The sequence below is a fragment of the Pristis pectinata genome, chromosome 7, assembly GCF_009764475.1.
Source record: "Pristis pectinata isolate sPriPec2 chromosome 7, sPriPec2.1.pri, whole genome shotgun sequence".
NCBI lineage: Eukaryota > Metazoa > Chordata > Chondrichthyes > Rhinopristiformes > Pristidae > Pristis > Pristis pectinata.
Window position 1 is genome coordinate 31,659,970 of NC_067411.1, and position 23,363 is coordinate 31,683,332.

Here is a 23,363-nt window from a genome sequence, read left to right on the forward strand (position 1 = left end):
CTGCCAGGGCCAACATCTCATTCATGAGCGCGGAGGGGTGCCTGCCGCCCAACCCATTGAGGTGGAGGAGGCGGGAGGCTCGCTCGCGTCAGGAAAGGCTGAAAGTCTCAAGGAGGAGGGTCTTGAACTTATCGTACTTCTCCTCCTCCGGGGGCGCCTAGATGAAATCCTTGACCTGGGCGGCGGTGTCTTGGTCGAGGGCGCCCACCACGTAATAGTACTTGGTGTCGTCCCTGGTGATCTGGCGAACCTGGAACTGAGCCTCGGTCTGGTCAAACCAGACACTGGGCCAGAAGGTCCAGAAGGTGGGCAGTTTAAGGGCTACTGCCTGTACCTCTTGCTGTGCAGACGTCGTGGGTCCAAAAAGGTTTGGGCCTGTCGGGGTCACCAATGTAGCGGCTAGCTACACACTGCCAAATGAAGACACAGAGTCGCTGGTTTCGAAATCGAAGGTCGAATGCCGACAGGGGCGCGGTGCGCCTTTAATAGCCAAGCAATTCCCGCGCTACAGTTCCCGCGCTGACGTCACGCGCATGTCACCTGACCTTCCCGCGCGCGGGCTTTCCCAGCCCAACGCTGGGGAAGAAGGAGGGCCCCGCACCATCTTGGATCAGGGCCTCCGACGACGTTGTGATGTCGGGAGCCGGTTCGATTCCGGTGCGGTGAATCGCTACAATCAAAGTAAAGTTACACAACTCATGGTTATGATCCAGAACACACGGAGAGACTGACAGAAATAGATTCAATAATAATTTTCAAACAGGAATTTGATGAATACTTAAAATGGAATATTTTACAGGGCTCTGGGGAAAGGGCAGTGAAATGGGACTAAAGACACGGGTCTTTCAAAGACCCAAGACAGGCACAACAGGGTCAATACCTTTCATTGTGTGATTCACAGGAACATGGAATTCAAGAATGATATATTGCAGATGGAGATCATTAAGCCTTTTGGATAACCATAGCAAATCTTTGCAAAAGTTTTGCGCAGTGGCAGTATTGCGGCCGAAGAGCTTCACCCATGGCGCAATTATTGCATGTTGAAAAATATTCCCAAATTCCTGTTGAACCCTTCTAAGAATTATAACTATCCCTGGAGTTTATTTTCGCACTGATTTAGATTACAGAACACCTGTCTCCTCTACAAGGTAATCTCTCTCCACCAGACAGCGACATAAATCTCCAAGGAATGAAGGGCTGAATAACAAAGTGAAAGATGGGTCAATATCACCCTCCATCCTGTCATCCCATGGCTGAATTTCCGCACCATAGTATAGAAACCGGAAATGGTCGCAGTTTCTCTTATAATGATGTAAAGAAAATAAGAAAATAATGAAGGATGCGACAACAGAACACCAAGAAAAGAATCTCTCTCTGTCAATGAAGTACATCATTTGCAAACATATCCTAGGTCAGGGAATGAAAAGAAACTGAATCAGTCAGAAGTGCAAATGATTTTTACTACTTTTAGGACTTCAGTCGGACAATAAGACAACACATACCAGACAGAGATGCAACAAGAATTACTGAACAGCAGAAGATGAATTTGATGAATTAGCATTCCCACATTAGAGCTTTCCCCATCTGCACCCTTTGTGGAAATACAGGGGCAGAGGTGACCAGACTGTTCAGGATTTCCCAACCAATATTGAAAAAAAATCCTGTCAGATCTAGTAAGTCCTGCATCCTGATTCCCAAAATGGGCTGTCAGCAAAATATCATTGTAGGGAGCTTGACTTCATAAAATGTGCCTTCTGTCAACAAACCGACTCATTCTGAATCCATATGTACAGACATCATACAAACTAGAATACAACTGATATCACTGTAGAAATGTGCAGAAGTTATAGATCTCTCTTGCAGTACAGCTGCTTCTGCAACATTTTTCTCTGATTGTAGTTCTTCTTTTGCTCAACCTTGGTTGGAAGAAACCATTTGGAAAGTCAGGCTGCTCAGCCTGAATAACACCATCGAGCATTTCTTCACCTTGGTCATCTGCTGTGTAATATGGTCGCTGTCCATAATATGACTCAAGTGTGTGAATCACATCAGCTTCGGTCATCCCCTCAACATTCTCCACGTTTAGATTCTTGAAGAAATTTGTGTCCTGGGTGGAATCTAGAGCTAAAATAAACATGCATGAGCATGAGTGGACCATTTTGATTGACTTTATGGTTTTCCCAAAAGTCTCTGTCACTATTTCAACTCCTCTCTCTTCCATCTGTCTATCACCATACACATTACCTGGATCCACCTATCACTTGCCAGTTCTTGCCCCACGCCATCCCTTCACCTCTTTCATACTAGCTACCTCCTTCTACTCTTTCAGTCCAGACAAAGAGTTTCAACCCAAAACATCGACTGTCCATTTCCCTCCACAAATGCTGCCTTACGCACTGAGTTCCTCCAGCAGATTGTTTTTTTGCTCCAGGTTCCAGCATCTGCAGTCCCTTGTGTCTGCACACTGCTAACTCTACCTCAGAGAGTGAATACTTCAGTCCCCTCATTACAGTTGTGACTTTTCTGACTCCACTCTTTAGATGGTTCACTGTACAGAGAAAGGGGCACTAATAGTGGACTATTCCAATTACTTCAATAGGAGAGAAACCAAAGACATATTTCACATTGCTGGAGGCAAGAATGTAGTTAATATGCCAATCAACAAATCAACATTTAAATTTAGTGTCTCAGTTTAAGAGTGGGACATTCACACCAGCAAATCCCCTGACATATGGTAAAGTGAACATCTTCCCATAGTTTTTTGCCTAACGACCAACAGATGCTTTTTAGTTTTACAGTAGTTTTATTTATTTTCCTCAGAGATTAATGTCAATTTTTGTGCTCCCCAATGCAACCTCACTTGTGGTTGGAGACAGAGCTCCAAAACTGCGGAGTTGATTCGATGACCTGTAACTACTTGCTACTGCCCATTAAATCTATTGGAATTCACAATTCTTGTGAACCTCACATTCCTACACAACACTGGAGAAAACAGGAGCTGTGAAGGAATGTTGTGCTTGATCATAGAGTCCATCTGCTCTCACACTTCAGGCATAAAGATCCCAGAATCCCCTGGCTTTCAACACCGTGGGAGTGATTATACCATACTGACGATAAAATTTTCGGAAGATTAACCCCTCATCATTTCAAAGGCATTTAGGGATGAGGCTAGTTGACAATTCCTGCATCCGATAAAGGCATGATAACAGTGAAAAATTGCCGGTTCTATTTCTTCCCAATTCTTCTAGCTATAACGTGTATTAAACCAATGCTCTAGTGTCCTCCATTGTCCCAGTAGCTCACTTCAGGTGTTGACCTGCCACTGTGTGAAGGTGCTTTTCCAATATCTCTCTAAGGATTCCCCATCATTACCCTAAAACCTGAATTCCCATTTTGTAGGCATCAGTACTGAATAAAATTCAACTCATTGTCATTTGCCCCAATTCTTTCTCCTGATCAGCCACTTTTGTCCCTGCAATGCCACCGTATAGCCAGTGATGGCTCCCATTATTGAGTCACTACTATGTTGTTCCAGGTTCTTTCACATTATATGGACTTGCTATAAAGACAACATTATTGATTTTAATTAATCACTGCTCTAGTTTATTTCCATTAGTTGTTTTGCACCTATTTCAATGGCTTTGTCCTTGACCAATTATTCTACCCCTATTCCTTCAAACATCGGGCTTTTACTTTGCTCATTACTTGCAACAACGGGCTTCTCTCATTCTTAGCTTGAATACTTATGTACAGCAGTGGTACATTTGCCTTTATGGCAAGAAAGTTTGATACAAGAGTAAATATGTCTTACTGTAATTATATAGGGCCTTGACTAGATCACACCTGGAGTAATGTGTACAGTTTTGGTCTCCTTATTTAAAAATGAGGAAGTGGAACAAAATTCACCCGACCAGTTCCTTGGATGGAAGGTGTGGTATATGATGAGACAGTGAAAAGACTAGGCCTGTGTCCTTTGGGGTTTAGAAGAGTTAGCTGCAATTTCATTGAAACTTACAAATTTCTTACAGGGCTTAACAAGCTGGATGCAGTAAGAATAAAATCAGGGTCATAGTATCATGATAGTGGGTAGGCTATTTGGGGCTGAGGAAAGGAGAAATCTCTTCACTCAAGGGATGGTGAATCTTTGGAATGCTTTATCCAGGAGGTTCAGTCATTGAGTTTACTCATAACAGACATCAATAGATTTCTGATGCAAAAAACAAACTGCTGAAGGAACTCAGTGGGTCGAGCAGCATCTGTAGGGAGAAAGGAATTGTCAAGATTTTGGGTCGAGACCCTGCATCAGGACAGTGATCCAAAGCTTTCTGAATATTAAAGGAATCATGGAAATATGGGGATAGTGCAGGAAAATGCTATGGAACTATCTGATCAGCCATGACCTCGATGGACAAGAGTGCCAGCTTGAATGGCCTACTCCTGCTCCTAATGTCCTTACATTGTTTTGTCCAGCATTGGTGCTAATGCCTCATGGAATAGAATCAGTCACCCCCTTATCATTCTTTCCTCAAGTGCACAGACACTGGTGGACCCATCGCTGTCTGTATTGGGCTGCCTTACATCAGCTGCCTGCGCTCCCTGTCCTCCCCCACCTGCAGGGTTACAGTTACCTGATGAGGATCTTCCAGCAGTCACTTCCTGAATGAAGCTGTCTCCAATATGGTGATCACAGCTTTTTGTACCTAAAGACCTCTTGGCTGAAAATGGCATCACTTACCAGGACCTGAAGAAACTCTCCCCACAAAAGATCTTTTACAGCCAATTAAACCAAGTCAGGAGATCTAACCAAGTGTCAAAGCTGTCAGATAACATGTGTTCTCCACAAACACTTCTTCCTGTTTGGAGCATTAATGGATTCATAGATTCATACAGCAGGGAAACAGGCCATTTGGCCCAACTCATCCATGTTAACCAGTTGGCATCCTTCCATATTAATCCTATCACCCAGCACTTGGTCCATTGCTCTCCATGCCTAAGCGATTCACGTACTCATCTAGATACTTCTTAAATGCTATCAGTAACCCAGCTTCAATCACTCTCTCTGGCACTGCATTCCAGGTACTGACCACTCTCTGGGTGAAGAAGGTCCCCCTTATATCCCCTCTAGATCTTTTCCTCCTTACCCTAAATCGATATCCTCTAGTTTTATCTACCTCTGATATGGGGAAAAGTTTCCTGCAGTCTACTCATCAATACCCCTCATAATTTTCTATACCTCAGCCATGTCCCTTCTTAACCTCTGCTCCAGGCAAAACAGACCCAGCCTCTCCAGTCTTTCCTCATAATTGAACTGCTTCACCCTAGGCAACATCCTGATGAATCTCCTCTGCACCCTCTCCAGTGCTATCACATCCTTTCTTATAACTTTGGTGACCAAAACAGCATGCAACACTCCAGCTGAGGTCTACCCAAGGTTCTTAGAAAGTTGGAGCATAATGTCTCTACTTCTGTATTTAATGTTCCTAAGTTGGGCCAAATTGCATGGCCTCCAGTCATTGGTTTCAAGGGGAACAAGACAACATTCAGCTGTTCCCGCACAATTAAGTCCCAGATTCACTCAGAACCAATGTAATTTCCAGACTTGTTTAATGGATTTGTCACTCCAACACTGGACTCCATGGAGAGTCCAACAACAGAGCTGGGACTTGCTGGGATTTCCCACATTTCAGTAGGGAATTACAATTCTGAATCCACGTCAGGTTAGACCTGGCTGAGGATCAGATTCCTGAATGGGCATCCTTGACCTGAGACGGAAGGATGTAAAGGATATGTTTTTTTAAAAATTATTTTACATCAGTTTAATGTTTATTATTGAAATGAATCTATTTTAATTAACTGTATTTAACAATATTTATTTCTAGAGAACTTAAGTATCTCTGAATATCAGAAGATAGTGTAGCAGTTAGCGTAACGTTATTACAGCGCCAGCGAACTAGGTTCAATTCCGGCCACTGTCTGTAAGGAGTTTGTACGTTCTCCCTGTGTCTGCGTGGGTTTCCTCCGGGTGCTCCGGTTTCCTCCCACATTCCAAAGACGTATGGGGTAGGAAGTTGTGGGCATGCTATGTTGGTGCTGGAAATGTGGCGACAATTGCGGGCTGCCCCCAAGAACACTCTACGCAAAAGATGCATTTCACTGTGTGTTTCGATGTACATGTGACTAATAAAGATATCTTATCTTATCTTATCTTATGGAAATTTGCAAATTTATATCTGAGTTCACACAATGGAGGTCATTTCACTGTTGGGTTTTGTTATAAAATGACCAGTAACCAAACAGATGCCCATTTTCCTCTACTAAAGGGAATCAAAAGATAAACCTTCAGAATTATGGTTTGTCTGTCATCAGTTTGATACCATTCACTACAATTAAACATACTCACCATATCATTGGTATTAGATAATCTACATCTGACCAATGATATTGTGGCTCAGCACCGGTTATAAACCCTGAGTTTATAGAAAAAGGCCCAGAACAATGAAATGCGCCATCCAAGATAACACCTTGGTGAATTTCCTCTACACGCTCTCTAGCACTATCACATGTGAAATTTAAAGCAGTTTGAAAAGTTGAAAAGTAGAACGAGGAAATAAGTTAACCTGAAACTTGAAATCCTTTAATGCTGAGAATGGTTGATCCAATTGTGATTCTTGATCCAATTTAAGCTAATTGTAGTGGGCTGTATCTCAAATAACAATGAGTCAGAGTACAGGAAGGAGATAGAGAGTTTAGTAACATGGTTGCATGACAACATTTCCCTCAATGTCAGCAAAACAAAAGAAATGGTCATTGACTTCAGGAAGGGGAGCAGTGGACATTCTCCTGTCTACATCAATGGTGCTGAGGTTGTAAGGGTTGAGAACTTCAAGTTCCTAGGAGCGAACATCACCAATAGCCTGTCCTGGTCCAACCACATAGATGCCACAGCCAAGAAAGTTCACCAGTGCCTCTACTTCCTCAGGAGGCTAAAGAAATTTGGCATGATCCCATCAACCCTTACCAATTTTTATCGATGCACCATAGAAAGCACTACCTTGCATCTTACTGTCTACCTGCACTGCACTTCCCCTGTAGCTGTTACACTTTATTCTGCATTCTGTTATTGTTTTACCTTGTACTACCTCAATGCACTGTGTAATGAATTGATTTGTATGAACAGTATGCAAGACAAGTTTTTTCACTGTACCTCGGTACATGTGACAATAATAAACCAATTCCAATACTGATATTTGGTTTTAAAAAATGCTGGCTGGGAATTTCCTCAGACCAGCTCTGGTTCCTCCAGTGAAATTCCAGATCTTCCCTGAGGTTTCTTCACATGATATTGACCACAATATTGAAACTGCTCCAGGAAAATTCCCAGCCCTCAATGAAAGCCTCAACACTTTGATTGCAGGTTATGGGTGGATTGGCTCCTTAAGTGTTAACTGTAACTCATTTGACCTGTCGAAATCTGAACAAACACACGTGTGCTTAAAGGTAAGTCCCCTGAAATATGCCAGGAGAAATTGCAGAACATTTAATATGTTCTCCAGGTAATTTCAACACTGTTATTTTACTCTCTCAGTTTACTTGATTCTCTCATTCTACAATCTGATATTACAATTCTACCCCAACCCTATCCATTTCCCTGTATTAGTAATTACTAATAACATACAGCTGACTCCTAGTAATTGACTACTTGGAAATACTGACAAAAACACCCAACAGTTCTGCAGTAAAGCTGCTCTTACAAAGCCGGCGGAGGTAGCAGGGTTATGATATCTTTCAAAGAAGGTGTGTCAGAGCCCAAATTCAACAACGGTCCCTTGCAATGGCTGGCTGATTGATTTAACTTCCTGTTTTAAGGTTGCTGGGGCCAATTCTACCTCACTAACTAACCAAGCTCAATAAAGTTAAAGATTGAAATAGGAACCTTCTGGTCCAAGTGAATTTATTCTATATTTATCTACATTTCAATCAGGAAGCTAGCATGATTCCTGTATTCCTCATAGTCATGGAGACATGCGGCATGTTAACAAGCCCTTCAACCCACTGAGCCCACAATGACTCTTTTGCACTATTTATTTATTTTTGCAACATATAGTAACTTTTATGTCTTTATGTCTTACACTGTACTGCTGCCACAAAACAACAGATTTCATGACATACGTCAGTGATAATAAACCTGATTCTGATTCACCTATTTACATTCATCCTACATTAATCCCATTTTTTATTCTCCCCACATTCTCATTAACTCCCCCCAGATTCTACCAGTTATCTATAATCTAGAAGCAATTTACAGTGTCCAATCAATCTAATAACCCACATGTCTTTGAGCTGTGGGAGGAAACCCATGCAGTCACAGTGGAGAAAGTGCAAACTCCACACAGACACCACCCGAGGTCAGGACTGAACCCATGTCTCTGGCACTGTGTGAGGCAGTAGCTCAACTAGCTACACTACTGCACTCTCCTGCTATAATGCCACAGAGTTTAATTGTAAATACATTTACCTACCTTGTTAACAATCAGAAACTATTCCTCAATTTTAAAAAACAGCAGTGAATTCAAAACTCACCAAGCTGCAGAGGAGGAGGAACTTTTTGGTTACTACCCTCACAGATAAGCAGCCACTTCCTTAGATAATGCTGACCACAAAGGTGTACAAATTCTGTATCATAGGTCATTGACCTTCCAGAGTTTACAAAGGACAACAACAGCCCACTGGCTATCATGAACACCAGGCCCTCCATTTCAGCTCACTGTCTTGAGTGCTTTGTACCTCTGCCTTTACATTTTTTTCTTCCTTCTGTTTATAGCAGTTTTGCTACCTTACAGTGACTTATCACTGTCTTGCATTAACCACTAATCTCATTTTCTCATTCTCTTTGAAATTTTTCCAACACTTCAAAACCATAATGTCCAAACTGAACCTAACTACAACTTGTTCTTTGATTAATGTTTAGTCTAACCAATCAGTATCTGTAACTGATATCTAAAGCTCACAGGGGCCAAAATGGTATCAAATCTCAAGACACATAGGTGTGCAAAACATGGCTCACAAAACATGGCCCCTGAACGGAACTGTGCAGGGCACAGACAGAGGCAAATCATAATGCCAGTCAGTGTGCCACACCAATTTGACACCAACTCTGCCAGTTTGGAGCTCCGTGCTCCAACCTGCACCAACTCCAAACCTCTTGGTATTGAAGGAGTGATTAGAAGCAGGTATGATGTTTATAAGATTGTGAGAGGCATAGACAGAGTAGACAGCCGGTATCTTCCTCCCAGGGTCAAATACTGAAAAGTGCAGAAAAGATTTACAAGGACGTTGCCAGGACTAGAGGGTCTGAGTTACAGGGAGAGGTTGGCCAGGTTAGGTCTTTATTCTTTCGAACGTAGGAGAATGAGAGGTGACCTTATAGAAATGTTTAAAATTATGAGAGGCATAGATAAGGTGGATGGTAACAGCCTTTTCCCCAGTGTAGGGGAGCCCAAAACCATGGGGCTAGAGGGGAAAGATTTAAAAGGGACCTGAGGGGCAACATTTTCACGCAGAGGGTGATGAGTATATGGAACAAGCTGCCAGAGGAAGTGGTTGAGGCAGGTACAATAATATCATTTTAGAAGCGCTTGAATAGATACATGGAGAGGCGGAGCTTGGAGGGATATTGGGGCGAATGCAGGAAATTGGGACTAGCTGGGTGGGCACCGTGGTCGGCATGGACTCATTGGGCCGAAGGGCCTGGATCTGTGCTGTGTTGCTCTATGACTCCATAACTAGAGGACGTACATTTAAGGTGAGGGGTGGTAAATTCAAAGGAGATATGCAGGGCAAGTTTATTACACAGAGACTGGTGGAGGCAGATTCGATAGAGGTGCTTTGGAGGCTCTTAGATAAGCACATGAATGCGCAGAGAACGAAGGGATAGGGACATTGTGTAGGCAGAATGGATTAGTTTAGTTAAGTGCTTAATTACTAGTTTAGTTAGTTTGGCACAACATCATGGGCCATAAGGCCTGTTTCTGTGCTGTACAGTTCTATGCTCTATGATAGACACCCAGGCTAAAGGGATAATTAGCTTGCGCTTCTCTGGGCAAGTACTAACAAAATCAGGATTTCTGTGCAAATGCAGAGAATAGGGTTAGAAATAAATGTCTATTAGGAAGCAACATAAGTAATTTAAAGCTCAATGTGTAACCAAGCACAATGCATTTAATTGTTTAAAAACGTTTTTTCTTAGTTTTAGTTTAATTTTTAACAATTTTCTAATGTTTGATTATTAATACTTTTGAAAATTTCTCAAAGTCTGAGATGTATGCAAACATTCATATTTTAGAACATAGAACATAGAACAGTACAGCACAGGAACAGGCCCTTCGGTCCATGATGTCTGTGTCAACCATTATGCCAAATTAAACTAATCCCATCCGCCTACACATAATCTATATTCCTCTATTCCCTGTTTGTTCATGGGCCTGTATAAATGCCTCTTAAACGCCACTATTACATCTGCTTCCATCACTTCCCCTGGCAGCACGTTCCAGGCATCTACCATTCTCTGTGTAACAAATTTGCCTCATACATCTCCTATAAACTTTCCCCCTCTCACCTTAAAGCTATGCCCTCTGGTATTCGACATTTCCACCCTGGGAGGAAGGTTCTATCTACCCCATCTATACCTCTCATAATTTTACATACCTCTATCAATTTGCCCCTCAGCCTCCAACACTCTAGGGCAAATAATCCAGGTTTGTCCAACTTCTCCTTATAGCTAAATTTCTCTAACAGGGAAAAAAATTGACAGATTTGACAGCTGATTAAGCTGGGGGCTTAGCTAAACCGGATGTCAAAGTTTTTCAGTTATTCCTTGTGTGGTGCTTGTTCTGACCCCTACTCAACATAAGATTAGAGATTTAGGCCAAGGGGTGAGAGATTTAGGGGGGATTTGAGGAGTATCTTCTTCACCCAGAGAGTGGTAGGTACCTGGAATACACTGCCGGAGAAAGAGGTGGAAGCAGAGTCACTGACAGCATTTGAGAAGTGTCTAGATCAGCACTTGAATCGCCCAGGCAGAGAAGTGCTGGAAGATGGGATAAATGTGGATGGGTGCCCACTGGTTGGCATGGATGCGGTGGGCCAAATGGCCTGTTTCCATGCTATATGACTCTATGGCAGATGGAGTTTAATGCTAAAGATTCCTAGCCTTAATTTTGCTCTTGTAATTATAATATTTTATGGCTACTCTAGTTAAATTTATGGCTACTGTAAACTATTGGATGTTGAAGGTAATGTTTTTGGCAATGATAATGTCATTGGATGTCAAACGGAAGGGGAATTAGACTCTTTTTTAGAGCTGCCCTATTCCGGGCACTTGAATGACATAAACGTCACTTGCCACTTATGGCCCATCGATGAATATTATCTAGATTTTGTTGTGTTTGGTCACAGAGTGTTTCACTTCCTGAGCACTGCAACCACCAGCAAATATCCACACTTGTAAATGTCTTGAGGAGGATCTACTGCTGCCTTGCCCTAAGGCTGAGAAGATGAACCTGCAACAACTACCACAACCATCTTCCTCAGTGTTTCCTATGACTACAGTGGCGGAGATTTTTGTCCTTGATTCTTGTTGACTTCAGTTTTACCAGGATTCCCTGATGCCACATTCTGTCAAATGTTGCATGTCCACTTCTCCTTAGAGCTATGCTTGGACCAGTGATAGTTGGTCCAAGCTTCAGATGTTGGGATCTAATGCAAGCACTCAGGTAACATCAGGAGGGAGAGAAACAGAGTGCACGCTTTGGGTCAAGGACCTTAATCCGAACTGGAAAATAGTGAAAATAAGTGACCTTATAGCGGTATATAAAATCATGAAAGGCATAGATAAGCTGGATGGTCACAATCTTTTCAGGGTAGTGGAGTCTAAAACTAGAGAGCAAAGTTTTAAGGTGAGAGGGGACATATTTAAAGGAGATTTAATTTTTAATTTTTTAAAATTTTATTTACAGCGTGGTAACAGGCCCTTCCGGCCCAACGAGTCCACGCCGCCCATTTTAAACCCAAATTAACCTACCCGTACGTCTTTGCAATGTGGGAGGAAACTGGAGCACCCGGAGGAAACCCACACAGACATGGGAGAACGTACAAACTCCTTACAGACAGCGATGGGAATCGAACCCCGATCGTTGGCGCTGTAATAGCGTCGCATTAACCGCTACGGTGCCGATCTGAGGGGAAAGTTTTTCACACAGAGGGTGGTGGGTATATGGAACGAGCTGCCAAAGGAAGTGGTAGAGGCGGGTTAAATTACAATGCTTAAAAGACATTTGGACAGGTTCATGGACTCCATAAGATTTCAGATAGTTATGGATAAGGATAAGACTGGACCTTGCGGGACATGCTAAATTGGGGAAAGGCTAATTATAACAGTATTGGACAAGAGCTGGGAAGAGTATATTGGGAGTGGCCGGTTTTCGGAAGTCCACATCTGATATATGGGAATCATTTAAAGGTCAGCTGGTCAGAATTCAGGACTAACATCTTCCTGTTAAGAAAAAAGACAAGGATGACAAGGTTTGGGAATCTTGGATGATGAGAGAAGTTGCAAATTTAGTCAAAAAGAGAAAGGAAGCATATGTAAGGTCTAGGAAGCTGAAATTTCACAAGGCCCTTGAGGAATATAAAGGAAGCATGAGAGAACTTAAACATGGAGTCAGGAGGGCTAAGAAGGGGCCATGAAATGCCTTTGGTGAGTGGGACTAAAGTGAATCCTAAGGCATTTTATACATACATTAAAAGCAAGAGGACCACTCAAGGACAAAGGTGGGAATTTAGGCCTAGGGACAGGGAATGTGGGCAAGATACTAAATGAGTACTTCACATCGGTGTTCACCAAGGAGAAAGACGTGGAAGATAGTGAGGTCTGGGAGGGGTATGCTGATATTCTAGGGCATGTTGATATCAAGAAGGAGGAGGTGTTGGGTCTGCTGAAGAACATTAACATGGATACATCCCCAGGCCTGATGGGACCTATCCCAGGTTATTGATAGAGGCAAGGGAGGAGGTTGCTGGGGTCTTGACAGAGATCTTTGTATCCTCTTTAGTCACAGGTGAGGTCCCAGAGGACTGGGCAATAGTCAATATTGTTCTTCTGTTTATGAAAGGCAATGGAAACAAACCAGGAAACTATAGGCTGGTGAGACTTACATCAGTGGTAGGGAAACTATTGGAGAAGAATCTTAGAGATAAGAGCTAATCACAGCTAGAAAAGCATTGACTGATTAGGAATAGTCATCATAGCTTTGTGCAGGGGAGGTCATGTCTTACAAATTTGATTAAGCTTTTTGAGGAGGTGACGAAGATGTTTGATGAGGATAATGCTATGGATGTTGTCTACATGGACCGTAGTAAAGCTTTCAACACAATCTCTCATGGAGGGCTGATTCAGAAGACTAATGCACATGAGATTCATCGATACTTGGCAGACTGGATTCAAAACTGGCATGGGCATTGGAGAAGAGGGTGGTGGGGGAGGGGTGTTATTCTGATTGGAGGTCTGTGACCACTGGTGTTTAGCAAGCATCAATGTTGAACCCCTGTTTTTTGTGATATATAAAAATAATTTAGATAAAAATGTAGGTGGGCTGATTTGCAAGTTTGCAGGTGACACAAAAATTGGCAGAGTTGTGGATAGTGAGAAAGTCTGTCAAAGGATTCAGCAGGATATAGATTAGTTGGAAATGTGGGCAGAAATATGGCAGATGGACTTTAAACCAGACAGGTGCAAGGTAGTGCACTTTGGGAGGTCAAACTTAAGACAAAAGTAACGGCAGGACCCTTAGGAGCACTGATGTAAAGAGGAATCTTGGGGTACAAGTCCATAGCTCCCTGAAAGTGGCAACACAAGTAGATAGAGTGGTAAAGAAGGCTAAAGCACGCTTGCCTTCATCAGTCAGGGTGTTGAGCATAACATTTCGGAAGTCATGTTGCAGCTGTATAAAACTTTGGTTAGGCCACATTTGGAATATTATGTGCAGTTCCAGTTCCTGCATTACAGGAAGGATGTGGAGCCTTAGGAAATGGTGCAGAAGAGGTTCACCAGGATGTTGCCTGGATTAGAAGGTATGAACTATGAGGAGAGGTTGAACAAACCTGGACTGTTTCCTCTGGAGCAGCGGAGGGTGAGGGGAGACCTGATAGAAGTATATAAAATTATGAGAGGCATAGATAGGGTATACAGTAAGAATCTTTTTCCCCAGGGTGAAAATGTCAAATACTAGAGGACATAGCTTTAAGGTGAGAGGGGGAATTTAAAGAAGACTTAGGAGGCAAGTTTTTTCACGCAGAGAATGGTAGGTGCCTGGAACATGCTTCAGGGGAGATGGTGGAAGCAGATATGAGGCTTTTGAAAAAGCACATGGAAAGGCAGGGAATGGAGGGACATGCAGACAGATAGGATTAGTTTGAATTGGCATCATGATCGGCACAGACGTCGTGGGCTGAAGGGCCTCTTCCTGTGCTGTACTGTTCTATGCTCTATGGATAGGAAAAATTAAGTGGGATATGGTCCAAATGCAGACAAATAGGACCAGCTTAGATAGGCACCTAGGTCGGCATAAATGTGTTGGGCCGAAGGGCCTGTTTCTGTGCTGTGCAACTCTGTTTTAAATTACAGAGAGCGAGACAGTAGACATTACCATTGTTCTCTTCACTACTCTGCAACTTAAACTTCTTCTCACTTTCCCTATTCCGGTGAAGGATTCCTGACCCAAAGGTTCAATTGTTTCTCTGCCCATTTATATTCCTGACCTGCTGAATGTTTGCAGCATTTTCTGCTTTTGTTTGTGTTCTAAATGGTAGTGTGCGGATCATTGGAAACTGACCGAAATCCCTCAGTCAATGAAGCACAATGTTTGGACAAATGCCTGTGGTCAAAGAATGAAAGGAAACTGATAGAAGCAGAGGTGCAAATGAATTTTACTATATTCAGAAATTCAATCTGTTGACAAGACCACACATACCAGACACAACATCCAGCAAAATTATTTTAATGGAGACTATCAGATAAATGCAATGAATTTCCACTCCCATTTTAGAGCTTTTCCCCCATTTGTGGGATTTCAGGGGTAGAAGTCATGGGACTGTTCAGGATTTCTCAACCATTATGGAAAGAAAATCCTGTTGGATCTGGTAACCCCTGCAACCTGATTCTCAAAATGGGCTGTCAGCAAAATTGTAGGAAATTTTAATTCACAAAATATACCCTTCTGGCCTCAGAGCTGACTGATTCTGCATTCATGTGTTACAGACATGTGTCAAGGCATAGAGAGCTATGGATCAAATGCAGGCAAATAAAACTAGTATAGATATGGACAATGGTCAGTGTGGAGATGGTGTGCTGAAGGGGCTGTTTCTGTGCTGTATGACTCTACGACATTCCACAGACTAGATTACAGTTTACATCATTGTGTGTTGACACGAATTGTAGATCTCTTTTGCAGTACAGCTGCTTTTGCAACATTTTTCTCTGATTGCATTTCCTCCTTTGCTCAACCTTGGTTGGATGAAACCATTTGGAAAAGCAGGCTGCTTCTTGTTCTGTCCCTCATCCTGATTAGCATCATCTAGCATCCGTCTGTTCATGGCGTAATATGGGTGCCGTCCATAATATGACTCAAGCACCTGGAGCACTTCGCTTTCAGACATATCCTCAACCTTCTTCGATTCCAGCTTCCTGGTGTAGTCGATTTTATCTTTGTCCTGATCGGGATCTAGAGTTGAAATAAAGCTCCATCTGTCAACATGGATGTATTACTTACGGCTGTTCCCATTTACCTTCCCTCTGTCCCAACTACACAGTGCTGCTCTTTGTCTCAGAGTATGGGAGTTTTAGTCCCTTCATTGCACTTTGTGAATGCTCGACACATACTTCAAATGTAACATAATGCAAACAAAGGGACAGTAATGGATTGCTATTCCAATTAGTTGACCCATATTTGATAAAACGTTTGAATAGTCAAAAAAATACAGAAACCAAGAGCATATTTACACTGTTTGTGGTGACAATGATGTTAAAATGCCTGTTAATAGGTCAGAATTTCAGCAGTGTCACAATTCAAGAATGAAGCATTCACATCATTTAGCATCTGCCCAAACTGGTGATGTTAACATATTCATTTGTTTTTTTGCCCATTACACAGCAGGTTTCCTCTTGGGCTTGTTGGATTTATGCTTATTTGTTTTACAGAACAGGCTCAATGCTTCTGTATCTCCAGCAGAGCTCTTACTTGATAGGAAACAGAGCTCCAACATTGAGGATCTGACTCACCGACCTTTCCCCTGCTGTAACTTTATGCCATTGTCAAATCAAGTCAAGCTTAGTGTTGTCATATGCATACATACCCAGGGTATAAATGCCATGAAAATTGGCCTTTTGCAACAGCAGCACAGTACATTACAAGATGAGGACAAACACTAGTTAGCATAAACTTAAATTAACATAAATTATACATCACTTACACATGCAAAATAAATAACAAAATAAACCTAACGACACTAGTGCAAGATTGAAAGAGAGAAATAAACACCTAGTCCAATATAGTGTTAAGGTTTTTCAGTTCGGTTCAAGAACCTGATGGCAGTGGGGAAGAAGCTGTCGTTGAACACTGCCTATTAAAAACGGTGCTGACCTAATAGATGCCTCATATAAAGCTCAGAATGGATGAGTTGGGCCTAAAGGCCTGTTTCTGTGCTGTGTAACTCTGTGACTCTATTCTTTCAATTTCCACATCCTTTTATACCAGTGGAGTAAACTGGATCTGTGAAGTAACCCGATTAATGGATGCTATCCCATTGTTGGGATAAAGACACTGCTCAGTTGGCACTGCAGGTTGCACTGCTGTCTCACAGCTCCAGTGAGATTCAAACTCCAATGATGCAGATATAAATTCTCGCTATTTCGTCCCACATCCCAAGAAAATGCTGGTTGTCAGGTTACTTACCCCGGGTGTAGTGGGATGTGTGAGAGAATATGTAACATGGAAATAAGTGGGGAAATGGGATTAACAGGAATGTTCTGAGAGCTGGCACAGACTCCATGGGCTAAAGGCTTCCTTCCCTGTCATAGGGAAATACCAAAAATGTGGATTGGATCATGACTTAGTCAGTGAGGTTACTCAGCCCAGTTGTTTCCAGACATTCACCCTTTATATGACTTAACCACATACCTGCAGAGCTGCCATTAATTCGTTTCTGAGCAATTAGATTAAAAATACTCCCTCCTACCTCTTAGTACACCCTAGTTCCCAAGGAACAAGAATTCTTGAATTAAAACATTCTTATCCAGGCATTCAATGCCTCTGGCAGTTAGCAGTGACTTGAGCTCCAGTGGTTAGATCCTCTTGAAGGTTGAATAGTTAATCAGCAACCATATCAATACAAAATAATTTGCAATCAAATAAAACAGTGTGTCATGTTGCAAAAGTGATTTTAATGCATCATTACTTGATCAGTAAAAGAAAGATGGCCTTTCAGATCATATGTCTTCATCCTCTCAGGCTGGTCAGTGGTATTACCATTGTTGAATTCTCGACCGCTGATGTCCTGCACCCATCAATGACCAGAGACTTACCTGGACCAGTTATTTAGTAGCCTGAAGTGCAGATGAGAAGCTGGGTACTTCGAGCAGAGTGATTTTATGTTCTGCTTCTCCAGAGCCTTTATTATTCACTACATCTATTCTATCATCACTTCCACTTACTCGTTGCCCCTTGCTAATGAACAGTTAGGTATGGGGAATGACTCCCTGTACCTAACTTTGCTGGAAATTCTCAAATCTCATCTAGGAATGAGAAAATAAAAACTATCAACCTTATTTTATCCAAATCCCTTCAGTAAATTAGACCAATATCCCAGGATCACCACTGTCCCTGGCAACTCAGCCAGTCATTGAATAGCCTTCATGTGAAGGTGCTTTTTTGATATTTATCTGACATTTCCCATCATTAGCCTGAAATTTAAATTCCCATCACACTGACATGGACACTGAAAAGAATCAGTTGAGAAAGTCACAAACAATCTGCTGGAGGAACTCAGCGAGTTGAGTAGCATCTGTGGGGGGAAAAGGTTTGTTAACATTTTGGGTCAAAACCCTGCATCAGGACCGAGAGTGGGGAGAGAAGATAGCCAGTGTGAAGAGGAGAGAGGGAGTGATGGGACAGAGGCCAGTAGGTGATTGGTGGACCAGGGAGGGGTGAAGGATGACAGGCAGAACAACCAGACAGGGGAGAAAGAGAGTTGGAGTTGGGAGACAGAGGCAGGTGGATGATAGATTGAGGCAGACAAAAAAAAAGACAGATGAAGCCAGGTGGGGGGAGGGGAGGGTGAAGGTGGAGTCATCTGGGAGGGTGATAAGCAGGAACTCTCGTATCCAGGTAAGTCATTTGTCCTAATCTTTCTTCTGACTGGTGATCAGTCTCATTGCTCCTCTGGATGGCCCTACAGAGCCTTGTTATGTCTGTTCCCCACCTATAGTACATTGCCATGTGACCTCATTTTCTCTCAGACCCTGTGAACTTTGCTGTATCAGCAACTTTATTAGTTGTTCTTCTATCTTTTTGTCATTTTATTCACACTTTATTCTGTGGTTTTATTGATTCCCTGTGCAATTATTTCATCCTTAATCTTTCCCTAGATCTGCCAGCACCTTTAACTTTCAAAAATGGACTCACATTATTTCAAACACATCCCTTCCCAAAATGTATTAGTTTGATGTCTTACCAAATGATCAATTTATCCTTTCCACTACTCATTAGCTTGTAGCAATATTGCATGTGCCCCATGAGAAAGAATCTTTTAATTCTTTATCATCTTTTGTTATTTGCACACTCATTAGTTGGCAAATTTCCAGGCAGAATTGCTTAGGATACGGAGCAAGTTGACTCTCTGCTGCTAGACTGAAAGAGGGGTCCAAAGCAGCATCAAGATCAGAAAAATTGACTGTAAGGACCCCTCTGGACATTCAGGATCTCCTTGAACAGGTACGTTTGCATAAACATCCCAAGTTTCTTTAAGATTCCAGCAGGAAATGACAGTAGTTTCATAAGTAACCACCAGCAAGTCTCTAGAATATCCAGTCAGATAGATGAACGGCCATTTTTCGGGGAGTTGGACAAAGATCTCACAGAATATTTTAATCCACCACTGTCCAGAGAAGAGAAGAGAGGGCAGATTTGATTCCTGGGGAGTTATATAGATTTAATTGCCTGATTGATACCTTCACTAAACTTCCACATGCCAGATAGTCATTGATTAACCAAGAATTGTGGCCAATATTCTGAAAACAAATGGACAGATTTTATGAGCACATTGTCCAAAAAGGAAAACTTGGTCATAGAGCTACATTATAAATTCAACTTTCAACCAGTGTTCTCTGGAAGTACAGCAAACTGCTTGAATCAAGAAACAATTTAATATTTCTGGTCACTTTCACAAGGTGTGTTTCAGACAGACTCACAAGATTTGTATACAGTAAAGTAACAGAAAACTTAATCCGCTTAAGCAAAAATGAACAAAGAGTTTAAATGGATGAATAAATGGAATCTGTAAATCATATCTGGAAAGTGACTGGCACAATGGGGTCATTTCAATTTTAGGATTGCTAAAATTGACAATTACAAACTTCTGTCATAGAAAGATAAACCCAGAAGGGTGCATAATATTATGAATTTGACATCATATGCTACAATTAAACTTCACAGGGATATGGGCCAAATACAGGCAAATGGAACTATCTCAGACAACTTGGTCAGCATGGACGAGTTGGCCCATAGGGCATATTTTCTGCGCTATATAGCTCTATGACTCTATGACCCCCTATTTTCAAAAGAAGAAGTAACTTACTTGGCCAATTGCTAATGATCAAAGCATTGGCGCAAAGTTCACAGCACCAGGGATCACACTGAATTAGTAAATATGGTTAAAAACGATCTTAGAGTCAAGTAAAACTTAAAGCAATTTAATAGGTTGCCAGGAAATGCCTGCAAACATCTTTCGCTGCAACTTGAACATACATGTTGAAAATTATTACTCCAATTGGTGAGCTATTTCCCAACTTAACCTGATGTTGATTGATGCTTTGGAGAAAACAACACCCAAAGTTTGGAAAGCACAGATTGAAAACAATGATTAGATGGAAACATTACTCACATATCATTTTTAAATGATTAATATTGACAATAGGTTCTAAAGATTCCCATCAACGGGGAGTGTACTGATAGATAGACCAAAATCTTAATGGAACAAGGATCCCTTTCTAGAAGTTTGGAAATAGGTGAACAGGAAGGAAATTCCATCCCTCATTCCCATTCTTGGAACATTTATTGCACATATCCAGATGTTGTAACTTCAATGGGCAGTCAATATTTGGTGCACAATGATAGTCAACCATCTGCACATTGGATGTCAGAGCAGCTACTTTTCTCCCATTGCAGCTCCAGTGGAAGATCTTCCCTGGTGTCTCTGCACCTGATGGTGGCCATGACATTGCAGCGGCTCAAGGAAAATACCCTGCCCTGAATGAGTGCCTCAATACTTTGCTTGCAGATTACTTGCTGATTGGCTCTTTCAGTGTTAACTGTAACTCGCTTAATCAGCCTGAATCTGAACAAATAAACATGTGCATAAAGGTAAGCCCCCTAAAATATACAAAGAAAAAATATTTAAAACATTTATCTTGCTCTCTGAGTAACATCAGTACAATTTTATATTTCCAACATATCTGTTTTAATTTTACTCAGTTGGCTCAATTTTCTCGTTTTACAATTTGACATTAGAATTCTACCCCATCCCCATCTGTTTACCCACACTGGTCATCACTAACACGGCTGACTTCCAGTAACAGACCATTGGGAAATCCTGACAAATTCACCCAATGGTTCTGCAGTAGGGCTGCCCCTACAGAACCAGAGGAAGCAACGGAATTATGGAAACCTAATAAGATAGGTCAGACTCCCTTGTAATGACTGATTAATTTTACAAGCCAATTCTGCCCCACTGCCTAACCAAGCTCAAAAATGTTAGTTGAAAATTCTGTCTGGAATCTTCTGGTCTGCATGAATTGTTTTTTTTCTACATTTTAGTTGGTGAGCTTACTAATTTGTCTGTTATTTAATATTCTTGAGACACCAGGTGTTTTTTTCAGCTAGAAGAATGGAGAACATTATTATTAATGACAATTACATAATCACAGGGTTCCTTGTATATATCATTAAAATCACCTCATAATTTAACTGTAAATATATCTAAACACCTAGCTTTTTAGAGACCATTGATTATGACCAATCCTATCTAATATCATGGATTTCTTTACTCACCATTGTAGGGGGGAATGATATCTTTTCGTCTGTCAGGCTCACAAATGCGCGTTGCTTCCATGTAAAAATTATGGTGACAGAGATGTTGATATTCCCTACCAATTTGCAATGGTCTTACAGAGAATACAAAGGCCAGCCCAATGGCAAGAATGGACATTGGACGCCTCATTTTAGTTCACAGTGTTAAGTAACTTGCTACTTCGCTGACCCTGACTTTAATCTTCACCTCTTCTTTCTCATGTTTATAGTTTTGCTCCCTTACACTGACTCATCACAGTTCTGCATTAAAAATTGCTTTCATTTTCTAATGGGTTTTGAAAATTCTCCAACACATCAAAATCATAATGTTCCAACCAAATATAACTAAAGTAGGTCTGTTAACTAATGTTTAATCTAACCAATTGGTCTCTATAACTGATATCCAACAGCTCACAGGAGCAGGAATGGTCCATTTAGCACCTACTCTCGCTGTTACCCAGCTCATAAGCGTCAGAAGAGACGATGATGGCATGCAGACAAACTCCTAATCTCCTGGCATTCCAGGAGAGGGAGGTTGGGAGGTTAATTAGCCACTGTGAATTGCCCCTCATGTGTAGTTGAGGGGTAGAATCTGGGGGGAGTGGATGGGAATGTGGGGAGAATAAAATGGGTTAGTATAGGATGAACGTAAAATGGGTGGTTGACGGTTGGCATGGAGGGCTCAGTGGTCTGTGTCCGTGCTGTATCTCTCTGTGACTCTGAGGACACCTTCCTTGTAAAGAGATTAGTACATGTGGCCAGTGTCTACTGGCATCAGATCAGTGTGTTACATTGACTTGACCCTAGCTCTGCCATTTTTGGACCTTCATGCTCACTTCTACACCATCTCTTAACCTCTTGCTGTTGAAGAGGATGTGAGATGATCAGTGATTTGAGCTGTCTGATCACAACAGGTCAGACAGCTCAAAATGAACATCAATGAGGTGCTGTGGACTATCGTGTACACCACCATAACTGGTATCTTCATGGCCTGGCATACCCCTCAGCCAACTCTACTATCAAGCTAGGTAGTCAACCAGGTTCAAGGAGGAGAGAATGGCATGCTGGGAACAGTGCCAGCCATACTCGAAAATGATAAAGTGTCAGCCTAGCGAAGTTGCAAAACAGGAACACATGCGTGCTCAACAGCAAGTAAGCAATCTTACAACCAACGAATCATATCAAAGCTCTGCAATCCTGCCATATCTAGTCATGAATGTTGGTGGACAATTAGACAGGTAATAGGAGGAGGAATCTCCAAAGACATCCCCATCCTAAACAATGGCAGGACCCAGTATGAGAGAGCTAAAGAAGACTGAAGCATTCACAGCCACGTTCAGCCAGAAGTGATGAATGGATGATCCATCTTTGTTTCCCCCACCCGAATCACAGAAGCCAGCCTTCAATTTAATTCACTCCACCCGATACAAGAAACAGCTGAGACAACTAGACACAGCAAAGGTGATGAGACCATGGAACATCCAGCTGAGGTACCTAAGACTTGAGCTCCGGAACTGTTCCAACACAGTTACAATACTGGAATGCTGGAGCAATCTGGGATATTGCCCACATATGTCCTGTTCACAAACAAGCAGAACAAATTCAATCTGATTAATTACTGCCCAATCAGTACTCTCAATCATCAGTTGTTGTTATCAATGTTTACCAAGTGGCACTTACTCACCAACAACCTGGTCAACAATACCCCATTTGGGTTTTGCAGAAATGCTCTGTTTCCAACTTCTTCACAACCTTGGTCCAAGCATGGACAAAATGCTAAATTACAGAGATGAGGTAAAAGTGGCTGGCCTAACATCAAAGTAGCATTTGACCAAGTGTGCCATTAGGGAGTCCTGGTGAAACCAAAGTGAATGGGCATCAAGAGGAAAACATTCCAATGACTGAAGTTGTACCTCGCGCACAGGTAGTTGAGGGTCAATCATTCCAGCTCAAGACATCACTACAGGA

General features: G+C 41.9%; 1 non-coding gene across 1 annotated transcript; it reads left to right on the forward strand.

Annotated features, from left to right (window-relative positions):
* Positions 1–979: 979 nt before the first annotated feature.
* On the forward strand, positions 980–1,124 carry LOC127572983 (U4 spliceosomal RNA). Its single transcript, XR_007956722.1, has one exon. It is a non-coding gene; the product is annotated as a U4 spliceosomal RNA (small nuclear RNA).
* The last annotated feature ends 22,239 nt before the right edge of the window (positions 1,125–23,363 follow it).